The 22,068-nt window shown below is 42.7% G+C and overlaps 1 pseudogene; it reads right to left on the reverse strand.

Moving 5' to 3' along the window:
* Nucleotides 1-17,372: 17,372 nt before the first annotated feature.
* On the reverse strand, nucleotides 17,373-20,572 carry LOC146068755 (uncharacterized; annotated as a pseudogene).
* Nucleotides 20,573-22,068: the final 1,496 nt, after the last annotated feature.

A 22,068-nucleotide genomic window follows, 5' to 3' on the forward strand; every position in this document is an offset into this window, starting at 1 on the left:
GTGCAACATATCTGCTTAAAATGCCAGCATCACTCACAGCAACTGGTCTTTTTTTGGTGCAATGTTTAACAAGACTTCAATGAATTGACTTCAGACCATTTGCCGGCAATAACTAAAGTGCTTCATAGTCCTCGACTTCAACCCTGGCGTTTTTAGTGGATATTTTGCACATCTCTGACAGGAAAGGGTGATGATATTATTGTTATTTTAGTAACATCAATAAAATGTCTAATGCATTAAGCTGTTTAACTGTTAAGGCCCCATACATTATGCGATTTTGGGCCGATTTCACCCGATTTTGGCACTTTGGGCCGATAAATCGGATGAAATCGGCCAAAAATCACATGTTTGTGACATCTGATCCAATCTGATGCGCGTTCCCGTGCGCATCGGATTGGATCAGGTTGTCGGACCTGCTGAACATAAGATATATCGAGATCTGACCCATCACAGGCACATCGTGGGTGCTTTTTAGCACCCACGATGTTTCAGATCCGATATATCTATATGAAGAACTCCGGGTACCTTCTTCAGGTGCGCGGCCATCCTCCAACCCCCAGTCAGTGTAGCAGCAGCAGCTGGAGCACGTCACAGGCGCGACAGGAGAGGATTGCAGAGGGCAGAGGGCGGCAGTGATAAGACTGTTCCGTGCTGCTGAAGCGCGGCAGCAGAGCCCGGACCCCCCTCTCCCCAGCTAAATGTGAGCGCGGGCAGCAGAGCCCGGACCCCCCCTGTTCTCCCCTGCTGAATGTCAAAACTGTCAGCAGAGCCCGGACGTATGCAAGGTATGCAAGAGCCACAGAAGGAGTTTTAAGTAAATAGACAGTCATTACACAATTTTGGGATCTGCTGCTGGACTGAAGATGCAGCTTCAATTCTACTATAAAACATTATACATTTGAATAATCCTCAGGTTACTTGGGTTGTACGGCAATCATACTGAACATGCCCCATTTTCTAGAACGCTTCTTGCCGCTGTCCTCAAATCCCAGTGGCATGTCATGATCAACAATTGTAATAAAGGACACATGCAAAATGCTTCAATTTTTTCAAATAATTATAACACTGAATACAAAAAACAAGTAGAATCAGTAGGTGCCTGGGTGCCTTCCAGTATTCAGAAGCAATATGTAGCAGTGGATTAGCGGCAGCACTCACGGGACTTGTACCAATGAATTCTAGCTAGAAAACGGTTATTAAAACCGACACGTTGCCTCCAGACCAATGTTTCTGTGCATTAATTGGTACAAGTCCCATGTGTGCTGCCGCTAATTCACTGCTATATATATATATATATATATATATATATATATATATATATATATATATATATATATATATATATATATATATATATATATTGTATGTATGTCCATGGTGCATCACTCCAATAAAGGGAGCAAAATGTTAAAAACAGTTCCTTTCAGATGACAGCAGGGGCGGTGGCGGCACAGTACAAAAAGACACCAACATGGAGTATAAGCCAACGTTTCTGAGCCAAGTGGCCCCTTTATCAAGGTGCAGAGAGAATCGAACCTCTCTTATATAAATACCTGAGTGACTTGTTCGTGTCTCCCACTGCGGCACCATGCCTGGTTAGCCGCTGATTAGCCGGCCGCTGATTGGCTGAGAGTGCGCTATCTCAGCCAATCAGAAGGCGGATAGTCATTTGACATGATATTTTAAAGATGTAATAGCCGCCGCTGCCCGCCCGCTGAGTGACAGCATGAGGATTATCACCGCTGCCCTCCCCACTGTCACTGGCATCCCCCGCTGCAAGAAGAGACGCTGCTGCCAGCAAGCTGCACAGTGAGAGCACGGTGATGATCACGGCCGCCCGCCCCACTGTCACCGGCATCCCCCGCGGCACCCAGAGATGCTGCTGCCAGCCCCCACTGCCGCCGCTGCTCACCGGCACCGCCGGTGCCCGCCCCCCCCCCCCCTGCTCCTCACCGGCCGGCAGCTCCCTGGTTTATTTTATATGTGATAAATCTTATGCGATTTATCACATGTAAAAAATGGCACATCAAGTGCCACATTGTATGTGAGCTTCCCGGGGAGCTGCCGGGCGTCTCGCAGGAGAATTGGGTCCGACTTGTCCCTAGGACAAGTCGGCCTAATGTATGGGGGCCTCAATACCTGCAAGGTATAGCCGATAAATCTCATGGCACATCCAATATGTAGGGGATGGTAAAATGCGCTAAAAGAAAAAATTCTCTGCAAATGAGCCCTTTGTATCTGGATCTGAAAGCCAGCATTCCCTGTGCTTGTTAGGAGTTAGGCAGCACAAAACACTGCTGCCTAACTCCTAACAAGCACAGGAAATGCTGGCTTTCAGATCCAGATACAAAGGGCTCATTTGCAGAGAATTTTTTCTTTTAGCGCTTTTTACCATCCCCTAAATATCTTGTTATAAAGAAGCTGCTTAAACCACATAGCGCAGTAACCACCCAAATAAAAATCTCATCCAATATGTGTCAGATAAATTACGTGATTAATCACATGTGATAAATCACATGTGATTTATCTGACGCAATTGGATGTAAAAAATGGCACATCAAGTGTCAAATTGTATGTATGCCTCCAGGGAAGCTGCCGGGGAAGTTCAAGGGAAATCAGATGCAATTTTACAGGTCAGATAAATCTCATAGTGTATGGGGGCCTTTAACTTACATTAGGTGTAAACAGGGCTGCCGAGAGGTATGCCAGGCCCCGGTAAAATGTGGCCACCTCCATGATTAGTCCGTGCCTCCAAAATTATTACGAGCAGAGTGAAAAAACCCTCTAAAGTCGAGAGGGGGGGGAGGGGGGGGGTGTTATTATCTCCCTACCCCTTCAGCAGCAACATACACCTGTGTGTATGCTGTATGCCATACGTGTGTGCTGCTGCTGCCTGGGAGTGACGGAGGGGGTTTGGACGAGGGCCCCGCGTGGCCCCTCCAGCAAGCCCAGGCCCAGGTAATTAGTACCTGCTCTCCCTCTCTCGGTGGCCCTGGGTGCAAAAGAAAAAGGTGCTTAAACAGATTTTTAAAGGCATAAAATGATAAAAGGTTTGTATACTGTTATTGTATACAGTTAGTTTCTATATAATTGTTCAAAAATGTGTTACAAATTCTCATTTGCTTTTACAGTGTGACCTTTTCCAGCTCTGTGTAACTACATTTAGGGGATCCTGAATGTTGCCAAATCATTTATTTTTCGTTAGCGATGCATTCATGGTATCTTTCTCCAATATTTCTCCATATTACTAATTATACTGATTTATTTGATCACATAAACCAGTGAAACAGATTTAATACAAACATTTAATAATCTAAAATAAAGATAATTACATTTCATAATTGGTGTTAACTTTAAAAAACCTGATTGAAAATAGCTTAATTTAATTAACATCATGATTTCAAACCATTATTTTGTAGAGTATTATTTCTGAGGACAACATTTCTATTCAGTTTTCAGTTGCTGTAGATACTGTAAGTAGATAAGACATCTCTTGAGCCCTTAATCTGTATGAGAAATGGATGTAACTCACTTGAGGCAATCTCTGCAGATAGCTGAATGTGATTAAGGCGTCACAGGGGTAAATCAGTCCATATACACTGTAGTTTATAAAATATATAAATGAAATAATAATTTGTATAATCCTAAATGTGTCAATTGTGTTTCCAAAAACTAAAGTAAAGGTTTCTCATCGGAGATATAAAGGCTGATAATGATAGCTGGAAAATAAGATGTTGGACAGGACAATCTTGGTAACAAGGAACAAATCACAGAGCACAATCACAGATAGGGGCATTTTGCTTTATTCTGTTGCCCAATGCAGCCCTTATGCATTGATCATGCTCATTGATTGACACAGTGAGCGTAATATGGGCAGGAGCAGAAGAATAATGTGCTTAATTTCCCTCTCAGAGCTCAAGGAAGCTGTGAGGTAAATGTAACAAATGCCATTATGGGGAAGAAGTATTATCAGCGCTGTTATACAGTATGTGCTAATACTGCTTCTGCACCATGTATGAAGGAGGAGATGTGCAGCAAGTGACAGGAGCGCCAAAATAACATCACTGCTGGCACATTAAATCCAAGATGGAGCAGTGCATGCATACCTGTCAGGGATGTGCAGTCAGGGGAGGCAGGGGAGGCAGAGCCTCCCCTGTCATAATGATGTGAATAATAAAAAGAAGATATTTATATATCTTCTTTTATTATTTTCATCATTTCTACCCCTCCCGCTGTCTCCCACCCTCTTACACTGCTGCATGTGAGGGTGGGAGGCAGCGGGAGAGGTGCCTCCCGCTGTTAACATTAAAACACCGGGCGGCGGGGGGCGGGTAGGGGAGGGCAGGGGGAAGGGTGCAGCAATGGGCTATAAAAGCCCATTGAAAATGAATGGGGAAGCGGCACTCATACTGGTGCCGCAATGACTGGGGCACCAGTATGAATGCACGCCCCCAGATGTGATTGGGTCAGCGGATCCAGTGATGGATCCGCTGTCCAATCACACACATGCAGGGCCCACCTGCATAGGATGCAGCAGCGCGACAGCGTGGAGTCCGGCGCTGCTGTCACCGCCGAGGAAAGGTGAGTCCGCCGGGGGAGGGGGGCACATGTACGCCCTGCTGCCTGTGCCCGGCCGCTGCATATACCATATAGCATGGTATGCGGGCGGGCGAGGGGGGGGTGTCCCGTGCGGGGAGATCAGTGCCTCCCCAGGCAATGACCTCACCGCACGTCACTGATACCTGTGGGAGCCACAGCTTTCTGTAATCACAGCCATCAGGACAAAAGGCGATGCTGGAAATTCCTGCTGCAGCCAGGAGAGGGATTGCTGGCAGCAAGGTCAACTGATTTGTTCCCTCAAACATGAACTCATATCAGATCAAAAATTTTAAAAACTGTCTGCCAATGTGCATCTGGAACACATGTAAGAAAGCTGCAAAGTCTGAGACAAAATGGGCTCTTCACATACTGTATATAGATATACAGGATATGCATATACAGGTTGAGTATCCCGTATCCAAAATGCTCGGGACCAGGAGAATTTTGGATAACGGATTATTCCGTATTTCGGAATATTTTAATATTCCAATTATGTATTTTGAAGTATCTTGCATGTATGCTGTATAAACACATAAAATACACACAAATATATTTTATTACCACATAAAATACACACAAATATATTTTATTTGTTCAAAAAACAAGGTTTCAAAACATAAAAAAAAATTTGTGTACTATCTCAGATATTGAATTTGAATGCCAAGCAATCATTTTCTTGCACATATATAGTGCCAGTTACATATCATGTCACCAGTAGTGCTGTTACAAATGTCCCCAGTGGGTTTTAAGCAAAAAAAAATAAAAAATTTCACTTTCTGGAATGTATGGTTTTCGGAATAATTCGGATAACGGATACTCGGATACGGGATACTCAACCTGTACACATGTTGTGGCATGTGAGCCTAATTAGTGCCACAGGATGTTAAACTTTAGGTAATTAGTGATTGTAGGATGGAAAAGAATGAAGCAAATAAATTAATTTATATATATATATATATATATATATTAATAAAAGTGTTAATAAACTAAGGGCCTGATTGCCATATGTAAAGTATTGCTCAGGCCACATGTGGACCCCCTATTAGGTGTAGCGCATACATTTGGATAGCTCATTTGGCTCACTATGCTTCGGGCCATTCGCCTCAGTCAGCTACTGCCACACTCGGCTCACTTTACTATTCGCAAAGTTAACATACTGTAGATAAAAAGGTACAAAAAGTCCCCAAAATTTAAATAATCATGCATGAGCGATCGTCTAGGACTCATTCTTCTAAAGGTGCCCATACACTAGTAAGATTTATCTTCAGATCTGGCTGGTTGGAACAAAAACATGGTTATGGATGAGTGCCAGTTTGGCAGTTTTCCAGCATTTCCAAGCAAATGGTCAACTGTCATTTGCTCTCATCCATAACCATGTTTTTGTTCCAACCAGCCAGATCTGAAGATAAATCTGTGTGTGTATGGGCACCTTTAGACTCATGCACAGAACAACCATCACACATCGGGGGAAATATATTAAGCTGGGAATTCTATTTCACATGGGATGTTGCTATGGGCAACCAATCAGTACTATCTATTATCTTTTAGAAGGTGCTAAATAAATGAAATGTAGTGTCATGGGCTGCAACCGCAGCAGGTACTGTATGTTCTTTGTGGAGTTTCTATGTACTCACTGGATCAGCACTCCACGTTTTGGCTGATAAATCTTGCCTTGTTTCCATGCATACCTTAGTCTTTGGTTTATAGGTATCCTGTCAGCACTGAGAACCTGCCGGTTATGTTCCTGTAATACTCTTAGTTGGTTCCTGGTTCCTGGTGATTGCTATCGGCAGTTGGCAGAGGCATTGGTCTAGCCTGGTGACAGCATCGCTGAGGCGGTTAGGTGGTAATCCTATCTGTAATACCTTGGTTATAGTTTTGTTTATTGCAACGGATTTGCATTATAGCAGCAAGGGCCGCAAATCCTGTGTTCAGCTCCTGTTTGCAAGGTTGCATATTCTTATGTATGTACTGTATATGTGCGGTGCCTAGTTATCTTTTGTTATTGAGTCAGTTTTTCCTCTTACCAGTACCCTGACTCGGTTGGGACTTTGTGTCACCGTTAAAGACCAGGTGGCATCTGAGTACAGGGTGAAGCTAGTATGCCCTGTAAAGGCGGCTATTAGTGGCAAAGTCTAAGACCAGCAGAGGTGCCAGCAGACTCAGGGTATAGTAAGAGAGTCAGGGTCAGGCTCAGGTACTGCTTTGGCTTCACCACCTCAGCCACAGAAGCACAAATCAGGCTGTAATCAACCTCTTACAGATCTGCCAGTCATAGTAAGGGTCACCCCAGATTATCATTACATGTAGATTCTGATTGGTTGGCCATAGCAACATCACATGTGAAATAGAACTCCTTTCTTAGTAAATTCCCCTCATCATCAGATTTGTACATAGAACATTACATACAAATCTAAATCAATCACTGAGAACATTGTTGTTAATATTCTCAATAGAATTGCAAAATTGTGTTTTATTATTGATTAGTTCAGCACATGTAACTATAACTGTAAATACAGGTATGTTTGGACACAAAACATTTAGTATTTGGTGCATGGTCTTAAATGTTAACCTTCCCTCTGTATAAGTGACAGGGGTACATACATCTATGGTAGTCAGTGGCGTGCACCATGCATGTCTATACATGTACTGAAGTGTGAGAATTGCTTTTCGCACATGTGAAATAGAAAGATGATAAATAGCTGGTACAATTTTTGATAGTAACCTTCTACTCTGCTTATATCATTATCACATTTATCTATTCATATTTCATAAATAACTTGTGTTGTCATTTTTACACTTTTTGAGTGCACATGACAACACATCCTATGTTATTGCCTCCAGCTCATATAGTGCCGGTTGAGTAATAACCCATGTGCTGTTACTAAATTGTGATTAATCATTCTGCCTTGCATCTGTGTAGAGCCAGCAGCTGGAGCTGCGTAGTAAGAAAGCGGAGTAGAGAAACAAATGTAAAAGATATTCCTAACGGGACTGACGCATGCTGAGATGAAACGTTCCCTGAGTGAGCCCATCAACAGAAGCTATTGGCACTGAAAATGTTACGCACTGTTTGTTACATTGTATATTTTCAATTGAGAAGATTGACTCTACTACTCCACACCCTTGTTAGGATATAACAGTCATCTACGGTCTTTACAAAGAATCTACTAGCAACAGTCAAAACAGTACTTATTTTTATTTTGCCCAGTACTATATTTTCATGGACATAGTATCCCTTAGTGATGGTTGTTACAGGACAGTCCAAAGTTTAGGTACCCAAAGGGGCATGAACTACAGGATGGGGGGTATAGCCGTATTTGACAGATCTAGGCATCTTCAGTACACCTGAAGGTTGGAACTCCTTCATCTTAAAGTAGTACCTGATCTGAATTTTTTTTTACCAGTTTGGTCCCTGGTATCCAGAGACTGCAAACTGAAGGCACAATGAAGGTAAGACCTACAAATTTACTGGTCTTAGGGATGAATTTGGGGTTGCTCCCCCTGGGTTGGTGTTGCTGAGTTGCCTTCGGGTGGCACGCCTTAACATTTATTTAGCACTATTTATTTTCCACTAGTATACTTTCTAGCACTTTCAGTTACACAAGGGCCCTTGATGAAGGAGGTAAGACTCCGAAACAACTGTCAGGCTGGATGGGATGATATGTTATTGGCATGCAGCTCTCCCTGGGATTGATAAGTACTTCCTTCATGTTTTTTTGTGAATTTTTGATATTTCACACATACACTTTTCTATCTGTGAATTTACTGATTCATTGTTTTTTGCATGTAAACGATTATCTCTCTTTAATTCGTTTTATTTCTTACCAATGAATTAAAAAGGCAATTTTTATAGTTTTACCCCTTTCACACAGAAACTGAAATTCCCGAGTGAAGCAGTTCCTCCCGGGAATTTAATTAAACACAAGGGTAGTTTTTCTGTGTGAAAGGGTCGATCCAGATCTTAAACTCCAGGTCTCCAACTCTGCAAATGACATGGGTTGGAGACCCAGAGTTTAAGATCCCGACCAACCCTTTCCCACAGGTGTAATAGATAGTGATAGATAGTGTAATAGAGCAAATCTTCGGGTCTAAAAAATGTATGCACATAAGCTGGGATATACAAGATGGAAAAAAGTCCGGTACCTTGTGACTGGGGTATTGGCCTTGTACCCCAATCCGTAACCATGTACAAGCAGTATTCCCAGCAGTAAAAACAGCAAGCACGCTCCTCTCCTGGAGGAGAGGAGCGTGCTTGCTGTTTTTACCTCCATCTTGTATATCCCAGCTTATGTGCATACTTTTTGAATAAATTTATCAACATTGAAAGAGGGATTTCTGTCTTTTTATATCTATATATGCGAGTTGACACCTTCCATGAGAGGAGATCCCCAAAAAGATACAGAGATGCGTCTGTAATATTAGTTCTATGGTACGCATCCTCCACCTTTGAAGATTCTGTTATATACACGGGATTTTTATTTATACATGCCTTTATTTTTTTTGCATATCTTACACCTCTGAGAAACACCGAATAGTTGTGTCGACAACCTTTCATCGCCCTTGGTCCATTTCTCCAAACAAGCTTTCCCAATACAGGGTTGAGTGGTGACCCTTCTTCTGTGGACTCAGCTGAAGAAAGGTGTTTGCGCCTTGGGACATTTTTCTCTGCTTTGTTTGTGTAAGTCTAAAAGCTTACGTATTTAACTTTGAAACAGCCAAAAAGCCCATATACTACCCAACTATAAACAATATTCTCAAGATTTCATTGCTCAAAACTTCAGCAGGGACATAGTAAAAAAGTACAAGATTAAGGACCTTTCTCTAGAAACATACAGTATGTCTAGCAAATCTGTAAATTAAGCATTAATGGGGCAAACCTTGAGGCAAGTACAACTGTAAAGCATAAGGTATTACCGGACACCAAGAAGCAGATGTTGGCAACATGTAAACTAATTCAAAACTCATTGCATGCTCCACCGGATGTGGTATAGCACACTCAGAGCAGCAGAGAGGAATGCCGGGCCCCAGTAAAATTTGGGGGGGGTGGCCTAAGTGTGGGAGGTGTGGGCACCTCCCGCACTTAGGCCATGCCCCCAAACTGTTTAGAGGAGGGGGAAAGAAAACTCTAAAAACTGTAATCTCAGCAGCAGCACACACCTACAGCATGTGCTGTCCTGACAGCAGGCTCAGCATGACCTCACACACTGTCAGTTAGACACTCATGCTGAGCCTGCCGTCAGCACAGCACATGCTGTAGAAGTGTGTGCTGCTGTTGCTACCTGGGAGGGACGGAGGGGGAAGGGAGGGTTTGGACCAGGGCCTGCAAGCCTGGGCCCAGGTAATTAGTACCCACTCCCCCCCACTCTCGGCTGCCCTGAGCACACTGACAGTCAGGATTCTGACAGTCATTAGCCCGATGTCGGAATCCCGACTGCCGGAGCTCAGACAGTGGGGCGAGCAAAACGAAGCCCCTTGCAGGCTTGCTGTGCTCGCCACGCTGCGGGCACAGTGACATACTACGCTCACCACCTACAGTATTCTATTCTCCCTCCCTCTATGGGGGTCATGCCTGTGTGTCGTGGGTTTTAACAGTCGGGATTCCGACGTCGGTGTAATGACTGTCGGATTACCGACTGTCGGTCAGTCATCCGGCACCTGCTCCACCAGGATTTACAACCATCTTAGTATATAATGACACTATACTTATCCACCCAAGGCAGGGCAATATGGTCACCCTTAACTGTAATATGCTCTCCTGTACAAAAAGCCATAGCCACCTGAATGATGTATTATTTATTTACAGTTTCTTATATAGCGCAGCATATTCCGTTGCGCTTTACAATTGTATTGCCAGGGTCTGGCATAATGGATGTTGTGTGCCCAGGTCTGTGCTTGTGGCACACTGCACACAACACTATTATGTCTCACTCCTGGCTCCAGAGTATGAGATGAGCCAAGCAGTTGATCAAGTAGTTGATTTAGGGGCCATGAATCTGTTGCAGATCAGCAATTTAGTTAATGCCTGTGTTTTATGTATATATCCTCAATCCTCATGGGTTTGGGCCATAAAATAACTGAAACCACTTATATAAAGCAAAGGAGTCTTATGTAATCAAATATGGAAGGATATGGCACTCTATGTTTTAGCTGATAATAATAATAAAACATAGGACAAAGCTAAATTGTCTATTTACAATTTTGTCTCCAATGACAAGGAGATTATTAATTATTGACATCCTTCACATTTTTTTGTGCTTTAGTTACATTTGCAGTTTGCATTTATTATTCAGGCTAATATTATTATCTTTCTATATCTGTAAGGAGTCATTGTAGTTTTGCAGTGCTTTATAAAGGGACCGAAGGAGGTTATTCACATCTGATCACTATTGTGTGAATTTGCAATCCTATTGATTATTGAACAACTGCTCATAGGGCAGCACGGATGGTGTAATGGTTAGCATTACTGCCTCACAGCGCTGAGGCCATGGGTTCAATTCCTACCATGGCACTAACTGTGTGGAGTTTGTATATTCTCCCCGTACTTGCGTGGGTTTCCTCTGGGTACTCCGGTTTCCTCCCACAATCCAAAAATATACTGATAGGTTAATTGGCTCCCAACAAAATTAACCCTAGAATGTATGTGTGTGTGTGTACATGTGGTAGGGAACATAGATTGTAAGCTCCTGGGGCAGGGACTAACGTGAATGTTCTACTATACTCTGTAAAGCGCTGCAGAATATGTATGCGCTATATAAGAAACTGTTAATAAATAAATAATAGTGCACATGAGCGAGACCAACTAGTGACAAAAATATCTAATCGCCCTCCTACCTCTTTGTTCGTTTGTTTCTACCCAGTTTGTTTACTCACTGTTGTTTCCAATTGTAAAGTGCAACGGAATATGCTGCGCTATATAAGAAACTGTAAATAAATAAATAGAAATAATCACAATCCCTTTGCAGTTTCATGGACAGGAAGTCGCTGTTTGGGGGTGGAAATCTACTGTTTTCTGGAATGTCATAAAAAATGCAGGCCTGGCCAAGTGTTTAAAGGGAGGGTTTCTGTGGTGACTAAAGCAGAGTTGTGGTAAGGTCAGCCTTTCTCACATTTGCACAGACAGGGAAAGTCATTAAATGGTTAGTGAATTGCGTATGTACTGTATGTGCAACAGTATCGAGGATTGCAACATTTTTGCAATTCACTAGCAGATTTACACAGGGTGGGATTTCACTCTGGGCAGCAGATAACCACTCCGGTCTTCTGCAAATTTGCTGATGAGCGATCACGTCTGAATTAGGCCACAAGAACTAAAACAGCATCAGTGAAGTTTAACAGCTGCCCTTACTCACTGCAGAAAAATAGACCAGAGGAAGGTTACATATCCTAAAAAAATTTCATTTTATTGCACATTTATCTGGTTTTACCTAGAAAATGATTAGCTACAGTAGATTAGATGCTTTGTGCACCACGTTCATTTTGGTAAATATATTAGCATGAATGATGTTCAGTGGCGTAAGTTCAAATGAGGCGCCCGGAGGCAGTATAGATAATGGTATAAATATATATATATATATATATATATATATATATATATTACACACACCTCAATGCTCTCCAAGTTCCTACTGCAATATACACTGCACTCACTTGGCATCACGTCAGGTGGTGGTCCCCCTGCTGCAGAGCTAGTGTGGGCAGCAATGATAATTGAACCTGAGGCATCATGATTGACTGCCCGGAGGAGGAAAGACGTGGATCCCTGTGTGTGTGCACAGAGCAAACTCAGCGCTGCCGCTGCGTGCCATCACCGAGTATGCTGCTCACAGGGATCCACGTCCTTCCTCCTCCGGGCAGCCAATCAGGGTGCCGCAGGATCAATTATCATTGGACAGCTGAGCCGTCGCTCAGCTGTCCACACTACGAGCTCTGCAGCAGCGGCACCGTCAGGATGCCGACTCAGTGTGTATTACAGTAGGCAGTGGCGTAACTACGGAGGGTGCAGGGGGTGCAACTGCTATGGGGCCCGGGGCTTGGGGGGGCCCGAGGGCCCAGCAGGCAATCCCCTGCACCCTTTAGAATTAATATACTTTTTTTTTTCATTGATAATGCGGCCGCGGCGCCGAGTTCAGGGCTTGCAGGGAAGGAGGTGGAAAACAGAGAGGCCGGGTAGGCACTGCGCAGCTGCCTTCTCTGTTTTCTATTTGCCGGGTCTTGTGCAGTCAGCCTGTACAGTCCCGGCAGTCTCATCCTCATCCAGTGTACCCAGCGGAAGAAAGATGTGCCGGGGCCCATCCAGCAAGCAGCTACTTCTGGCATTGGGAGTCAGGGACAGCTGCCTGGAACATCTGCATCAAACGGGCAAACAGGTAGCGGGAGGCGGGCGGTGTGGAGTGCTGGGGTGGTCACATGCCGTTTCAAAAGCAGCGGCGCCGGCTCGGTGGATCGCAGGCTGCTTCCCTTGGCTGCTGATGTTCCCCCGCTCTCCAGCTTGTGTATGCAGGGGTGTGCAGAGCCTGCCACCCCTCTTGCTGGCAGCTGCACAACTGATGCCTCCACCACTGACTACCTCAGTTCCCCTTGCTGCCCAAACCCCCCCCCCATAAATCACAGTCTGCCCGCCCCTGCTCCCAAGCATGTCCTGCATATCCCCTTGCTCTCTCCTGCATGTGATGACTCACCATCGGGTATGGGTAAAATCCGGAATCGGATAAGACACCGGAATGCCGGACTGGACATCAAACTCTGCATTCCGGAGCTTGTAGTATCCGGTCCGGGGGTGTCCTGTCCGGGGATGCTCCATCTGATGGGGCTGCTCTCGCACCTGTCACCTGGGAGAGGAGAGGGGGGAGAATACAGCCTCACCGCATGGTCCGGGGGTATAATAAAAACTGGAACGGTCCAGACCACACGGGGAGGCTGTAATCTCCCCTTCCCCATTTCCCTGGTGTGAGCAATCACAGGCATCCCCCCGGACAAGACACCCCCTGGATGGGACACCCCTCGGACCAGACACTATAAGCTCCGGAATGCAGAGTTTGATGTCTGGTCGGCGTTCCGGTGTCTTATCCGGGTCAGGTTTTTACTTAGTCCCCTCACCATCTACCTGAAGTAGGCAGTCCTTCTCTTTTGTCTCTCTCCATCCTGTCTCCCTAACCCTCTCTCTTGCTCCCCTCTCTCTATCTCTCTGACAGTGTGTGTGTCTGTCTGTCTCTCTCTCTCTCTCTCTCTGACACCCTCTCTTTTTCTCTCCCGCTCTCTCTCTGAAACTTTCTCTGTCAATCCCATTTCCTGACTATGTCTCTCTCCAGGTTTGGGGGGCCCTTTCAAGATCTTGCTATGGGGCCCATCAAGTTCTAGTTACGCCCCTGACAGTAGGGACTCGGAGAGCATTGGGGCCGCAGTGACAGGAGACCCGTACAGAGCAGGGGTTCTCCTGTCACTCGCCCACCTGATGGCTAACGCCCGGCGGCAAAAGTCTCCATTGCCTCCGGGAGTTACGCCACTGTAAATGTTTATTAGAAATAAACTTTAAATAAGGTAAGACTCAATTTAGATCTCTGAAGACAAAGAAAAACTTGGCACACACTGGAGGCAGAAACCATTATTCCCCACTCATGGTTTTGAAAGCAAAACATACATGTAAGACATTCTGGGTCAGATGCACTAAGCTTCAAAAGTGATAAAATGGAGAGTGATAAACAGCCAGCCAAGGGAATAACTACTATATGTGCAGGGGGTGCAGCTGCTATGGGGCCCAGAGCTGAGAGGGGCCCACTTTGCCTGTTAAAGTATCATATGTTGTATACATTTTTCAGCATTAGGTGATAATTAGGGGCCCTTACAAACTTTTGCTATGGGGCCCACATGTATCTAGTTACGCCACTGCAGCCAGCCAATCAGTTCCTACCTGCTATATCACAGACTGTGTTTGAAAAATGTCAGGTAGGAGCTGATTGGCTGGCTGTTGATCACTCTCCATTTTATCACTTTTGAAGCTTAGTGCATGTGGCCTAATGACAGTGTTTCTTGAACTGGTACCTATGCATATTAAGGTGGGGTGGAGGAGAGAAAATATCACCAAATAACGAATAGCAATTTCTGGGGTGCTGGTACTCCCTCCTGCCCAGGATGCTAAAATTACTGTTTACAGCAGTGGTTCCCAAACTGTGCGCCTAGGCTCCCTGGGGTGCCTCAGGAAACTTGCAGGGGTGCCTTGGGTTGGTGGACCAGGATCAATTCATATTATTTATGGTCAGTGTACCAGGCAAAACCAGTGCTTGTGGCTGTCAATCATAATATATGGGGACAAACAGAAGCAAATCCTGTCCCCCACCAGATAACTGTGACATATAAACACAATGCACTTCATTTAATGTGTTTTTCTGAATTTCTCGATAAGAAGCATTTGGCCTAGGGGTGCCTTGAAAATATTTTGATGCTCTAGGGTGCCGTGATTCAAAAAAGTTTGGGAACCCCTGGTTTACAGCTCTTGTGGTACTGAATTGACCTGTTATTATACATATTAACAGTAACTCCATAATTCCGCCAAAACCTACTTTTGTAATCAGCACTTATAGAGCCTGATTCAGACCTGACCGCTATGCTGTGTATACTTGCAGTCTAGTAAACAGGTCAACACCACCCCCCACTGCCAGCACCACCCACATCCCCTTGCTAGCATGTGTACAAGAACATCCCCTCGCATGAGGCTGAAGAGGAAAGAAATCCTTTAATTGGCAGCTGACTTTTATTACCGTAGGAGATCGCTGGAAAGTGGCGGGTGCTGATGTTATGTGATGTCATCTGCCCACACTGAGTAGGCATCGGCCCGCCTGCATTCCCAGGGGTACGCCCATGAGACACTGAGCATTCCCCTGCTCCAGCCATTCACTCATGGGGTTTGCACATATGCATAAACGCGCATGCACAAACCCCCCACCATCGGACAAGGGGCCAAATTCGGACACAAACGAATGGGTCTGAATCAGCTCCATAAAACGCAATTAAACCTAAAAAATATTTCTATCCAAAGAAACTTTACTAAAGAAGAGTTAACCTTTATTCTCTTTCATCTTATTATTCTACTTTATTCTTTCAAAATTCTTATCTTTGTCTGAGAACTCAAATGACTGTGCTGAATATAAATATTCTTATATTCAAGTATGACTGACATAGACTGCACCATGGGGATATGAAATAAAGCTGTCATTCTCATTTGTAATAATTATATTCTCAGCTCAATGGTTTTATAATGAACATTTCACATCTCACCTTTGGTTTCTTCCTTGTTATAGAAAGTCAGATTTAGAAAGGAAAGCCAAATCTGATAGCAAGGTTATACTGCTCTTGTCAAGGTTATTGACCATTAAGAGCACAAGAGTCAAAATGCATGTAAAAGAAGCACAATGTAGCATGCTTTATTTTTCCGTTTCAGATTTTACATAATACAGGAAAACTTTTCTTACATAAAATATTAAAAAAAAAAAAATACTTCTAGAAATCAAAAACTAATAATACGGTGGATAATTTACATTTTGCGTAACTATATATAACAATTTTCTTTATATTATATTGGTAACAGCTAAATTTTAGCATCTGTGGAAAAAATATTAGTATAGAGCAAATGAAAAATGCAATTTGAGAGTATTTTAAGCATCATTCAATCCATCCATCGTTGATAATATAGAAAATATAGAATACATACGCATGACTGGTAGTGGGGATGCTGGCGGTCGGAATACCGATGCTGGCATCCTGATGGAGGGAATCCTGAAGAGGTCAGGTACGTATATTTCATATTGGCCTTGCCACTCCTTTTGGTGTGAGAGATCCACTGACTCTTCTGGGAGTCTCCTGGACTCACTGGCAGAATAGGTTGGTTTAGTTGAGGCATATTGTGGTTAATCAAATTACCTTTGATTGACTCATGGGTGTGGCTATATGCCCCATAGGGTTGTGTCCAAAAATCCACAAATGTGTTACAAGATACAGTAGGATGACGACTTAAAATATCATTGGCGTTTACACACCATCAAAATGGTATCCTGACCCTCGTACATATGTGGATTCAGTTAATTGGATTGACCCCCATTAGGAAAATAAATTATTGGGTGTTGCTGATGTGTTTTTCTCTTTTATTTTTAGGGATCGTAATGAGTTATATTCTACATAATCTGATCAACTGTTGGACATTTGTAAGTAATAGTGAGCATATTTACCCTACCGTGATTTTTATCTATTTTATATTCTAAAATAAGTCTGCTCAGTGGAACAAGGACATGCTGCTTTTTTCATTGAGACTTTTTTGTGTATGTAGCTTCTACTAGATTTGCATTAGATTTCTTTTACCATATTATCTATATATATAAAAACTAGGTGATTCATCGCGCCCTCCGGGCGCTCTTCACACCGTCGTGAGGGGCTTCGCCCCATTAGAAGTAGAAATATGTGAGTGTGAGATGTAGTGTAATTGTGTCTGAATAATGTGCGTGAAGTGCATTTGAGTGAGAGCCTAATTGTTTTTAAATGAAAGTGCTTAGAATTGCAAAGGGGGGTGTAGTATGTGATAGTGTTATGAAGAATTTTTGTTTTCTGAAATGTTACCTTATGTAGTTGTTGGATATATGTATTTGAATAGAATTATTTTGTATAAAGAGTTTGAGAACAGGTTGTGTTGTGTGAAGCTTTGCTTGTAAACATTGTCCAAATTTAGGAAAGAGCTCTCATATAAATAAGGTTAGTAAACTTACATTTTGTAGTACTTCGACATGTTACATTTGGAAAACTTCTTGGAAAACCACATTTTTGGTAAATTGTCTATTGTTAGAAAGGAGTTGTCCTTGTTCATCATTTGGGGTAATGTGGACTTTAACTTGATTTGGTTGTCTTGATCTTGATAAAGCCACGTAAAGTTGTCCATGTGAGAAGACTGAAGTTTGCAGATGAATTCCAACGTGATTGAATGTTTGTCCTTGGGATTTGTTAATAGTGATTGCATAGGCTGGAATGATTGGAAATTGGCGTCGTTTGAGGATAAATGGCAATGTGGTATCTGTTGGAGCCAAATCAATGCGAGGAATAAAGACAATGTCACCTTTGTTGCAATCGGATATAATTTTTGTAGTTATGAAGTGAGTTGCTAAGTTTTCAATAATTAATCGTGTCCCATTACACAATCCTTTTTTGGGGTTAAGGTTGCGAAGTAGCATGACAATAACTCCCTTTTTTAACAGTAGGATATGTGGAGGCATTCCAGAAGGAGTTTGCTCATGTAGAAATTCCAGGGGGAAGTTTAAAGTGTCGTTGGGGTCTTCACTTACGACAGAGTCAGCGCTGTAATAAATTTGTGGAATTCCAGGTATTAATCCAATAATGTTGCGATTCATTTCAAGTGTGTGGGCATTTGTTGGAGCAAGAATTACTCTTTTGGAAAGTTCTTCGACTGACATAGTTTGTACATTGTTAAAAATGGTACTAATGAGATTGTCTGTAGTTAGCATATGTTGTGGGATTTCAATGATATTTGTTAGTGATATTTCTGGTATTGGTGGTACAGTTCCCATTCCAACTTGTAAAAGCCATGTATTATGTTCTAGTTGTCCTTCACTGCGCATGTTTGTAGTGAGAGTTAGATGCCTGAAATGTTGCCATAGGTGACTGGCTTTTATGCAGCATTCCATGATATCCGTTTGTGTTCCTCTTGGCACAACAGGAAGTGTCTGTCTAAAATCACCTCCTAATACAATAATTTTGTTTCCAAATGGTTTGTTATTGTTCATAATTTCCTGTAGAAGTTTGTCAATGCATCGAAGACCATGTTTGGGGAGCATAGTTATTTCATCAATGAGAATGACAACAGCTTGCCGTAATAGTTCTGCTTCTGGGGACGTTAGTCTCATGCAAGAAACGGATGTATCAAGTAGTGGGACAGGTAGCTTAAATCCACTGTGAACAGTGCGTCCACCTTTGAGTAAAGTAGCTGCAATTCCTGTGGTAGCAAACGGTAATATAATGTTACCTTGACCTCGTATATATGCAATGAGCGTAGTGTACAGGAATGTTTTGCCGGAACCTCCTGGCCCATCAACATAAAAGCAATGGTTGTGAGTGTATTCATTTTGTACTGCCATGACTATGGTGTTGAAAGCAGCTAACTGCTGATTGTTAAGCATTGCAATGTTGTGATTTGCTAAAATTTGTTCTTCAAGGACATTATATGCTTGTTCTTGTGGTGCATTTCCGGTGGGAATTGGCAAGCCAAGCAGTGCACATGACAATCCATGTTGTTGTAAAATGGAGTTAATGTGGTGGAGTGCTTTGCTTTGGGCTATGTGTTGGGTAGTATTGTGTTGAAAGTCAAGAGTGAATTGAATAAGGTGATCTTCCCACAACCTTAGTGGTTCAGCAGGCTGACAAAAGCAACATATGTAGGCGAACATTTCTCGTAACTGTTTTGGCATAATGTATGTGGCTGCATCTGTTAAAGAGTTATGCCATTCGTTATCTGATGCAAGAAGTCCATGTGCTAAAGCAGCAGCTTTAAAGGTTTCACAAACAACACCATTGACAGTTTTCAATGCTTGGAAACTGATAGCCCCAGGAACATGTAGCAGTAACATGCGAAGGTAAAAGCGCTCTTCATTTTTTATACTAACGGTAAACATGCGTGCAACAATTTTGTCTCCACCGCGTTTTCTGGGTTGCCAATTGCCATGTGTGAAAACGTAGTAATGTGGGATTTCAGAGTACAGCCATTGCTGTGCATTGGGTGTATTTGCATTGAGGTAAAACCATGCTTCAAGTTTGGTTTGTGTAGATTGTGCAGCACAAAGAGCTTTTTTTTCTTGACCTGGTTCAAATATGATTGTTTGCTGGTTGGGGAGATGTATTGGAAGTCTGATGACTGTGTGAGAGCGATCATGCATTAATGATTCTCGTAGTCGCCAAATAGCTTCTGGTGGGCTTACATAGCGACAGTCAATAAAATTAGTTATTTCATTGTAGTGAAGTTCTGCTTCGCCATTTGGTGTAATGGCCACATTAGCACAATCAAAACCTTTAAATATGTATTTGTATATGTACTTAATAGCTGTGAGTGATGTGCATACTTCCACTTTGATGTGAGCATTGTATTTGAGTGATAAGTACGGATTGTACGGTACGACATTTTGGTTTGACATAAGGAAACCTCTAACTTGTACTTGTTCGCCAGGTCGACGTTGGTAAAGAGGATAGGCATTACTGTTTAAAGTGGTTTCAGTAATGAATGGCTTGGGAAAAAGCTTAGAACATTTTCCATCTTTCATGCAGGGTGCACGTGGATATTGTGTGCCGCATGGACCATGTAGCATACATCGTGTGATAATGTTGCGTAAGACAGGATTGTCTTTTGATGGAATTTCGGCAGACACTAACTGATTGATTTTGTAGACTGTGTTAATTTTGTCCTCTGGTCCTCTGGTCGCAGTGTAAGAAGTATGTGTGCATGTGGTAGTCCCCTTTTTTGGAATTCAATGGTATATACAAAAGCTTTGGCCTGGCCAAACACAGCATGCTTTGTTATATCATTGATGAGAGAATGTAGCTTAATTTGAAAAACACGTGCTACCAAGTCTGGTCGATCTGAAGTCTGTTCTCCGGGTCGTAAGTTGTCTTTTATTTCCGTCCAAGTTGGATTAGCAGTGAAGGTAACAAAAACATCTGGAGCTCCTCACTTCGAAAAAATAGACATTGCGTCACAGCAACGCTCTCGCATGTGTCTTGGTGATCCTTCAAAAGTTGAGGGCAAAATAACAGGCACACCAGGTTGCATGTTACAATTATCAGCCATGTTTGCAAGGTGATCTGCAAGTCCCTGATACTGTTCAGCTCGTAAACGTTTTTGATTAAGACGAATGTAATTTAATCGATTCGCTTCAACTTGAAGGTATGAATCGACTAACCACTGTTGAGTTAATTTGCCAGCAGACATGATGGGGCTGAATTCGTGACGAATTGCTGTTAAGGCGGCCTTGTACTGTAACATGGAAACATTTTTGTTAACTGGATTAAGTTTAGCTGTATTGTATGACTGACATTGCCAATTTGGTTGCCATCCCGGTTCACCATAGGGGAAAAGAAGTGCATATGTCATTGGATCCATGTTTGGGCTTAAAATATTTAAATGGATAAATGGTTGGTTTGGATTGTCTGGGTTTTTGGGATATGTCTCGTTTGAATGGTGGCTCACCATCTTCATTGACAAAGATCATAGCTACTTCGTTGGATGTTGGTGTGTTGTATCGTCTTGAATCTGATTGTCGATCACGTTTTAGCGCCATGCTTATGACTGGAATGGTTTCTCCTTTTTCAGCGGCAATTATCATTTGTTGATTTTCAACTTGCCGCATTAGGTGATAGCTTTGGGCAAGTCGATTGTGTTGTCGAAAGAATCGATCAATTTGGTCCATGATATTGTGGCGACAATCCTGATTGGCTGCATGAAGTTCGCGAACGTTGGCTGCTTGTGTGCTGCCAAGAACGTATAGTTGAGCAAACTTTGGAGATTCATTATTGATGGGTTGTAGGTGTGAAGTACGATGATATGTTTGGCCTTGGACTTTAAAAACATATGGTCCGTTACCTGGCAAAGGAACAATGTTGGCTCCCATAGATGCAAATGAAAGAGCACTATTGTACGATCGAATTTTGTCTTTGAAATGAAGGTAATCCGGGCAAAGTGGGTTGGATAGTAGGTTGGTTAAAAAGTCTGGATAGTGTAATTCAAGTCCATGAATGTCTTGTGGCTTTGGTAATTTAACTTTTCCTTTTTGGCAACAGTGAGTAAATTTACCATCAGATGGTCGCTCAGCTATAAAATTCAAAGATCCACAAAACTGGCACATAATGTTAAATGGTCTGCAAGTATGTGGTGTCACTTGTTGTTCATGAAACATATGTAAATTTGTGGGTGTTGCAGTATTTAGTGTGTGCAGTTGACAGGTGTCTTTGTCAGTATGTAACTGTGTTGTAGTATTAGTTAATGACGTATTGGAATTGGATGCAAGTGTATGAATATGTGTTGTAACATTGTGGTTTGGTTTGCAAACTGTTAAATTGTCTGATGTAAGTAAATGTTGAGGACATAGTGCATTGTTAATTTGAGGTAGTTGCTGTTGACACGATGTTTGTGGAGTAATTGTATGTTGGTGACATTCTGAATGCACGGCCTTTTGAAGTAGATTTGTTTCTTTATGTATACCTTGGTCTATGGGTTGTTGCGCTTGTGCATTAACGTTTGGAGGCATTTGAAGTAGTTGAGAAGTATTTTTGGTGCGTTTAAGTTTTTTTGAAAGAGCCTTAGCATCTCTAATTTTGTTTAGCGACTCTTGGCTTTGCCTAGATAACCATCTGGCTTGCCTTTCTGCATTTTTTGTTTTTGTAGTAGTTGTTGGTGATGTATTTAGATCGTATGCAAGTTGAAGATTA

This window comes from Crinia signifera, chromosome 1, assembly GCF_055691185.1.
Source record: "Crinia signifera chromosome 1, ASM5569118v1, whole genome shotgun sequence".
Taxonomy (NCBI): domain Eukaryota; kingdom Metazoa; phylum Chordata; class Amphibia; order Anura; family Myobatrachidae; genus Crinia; species Crinia signifera.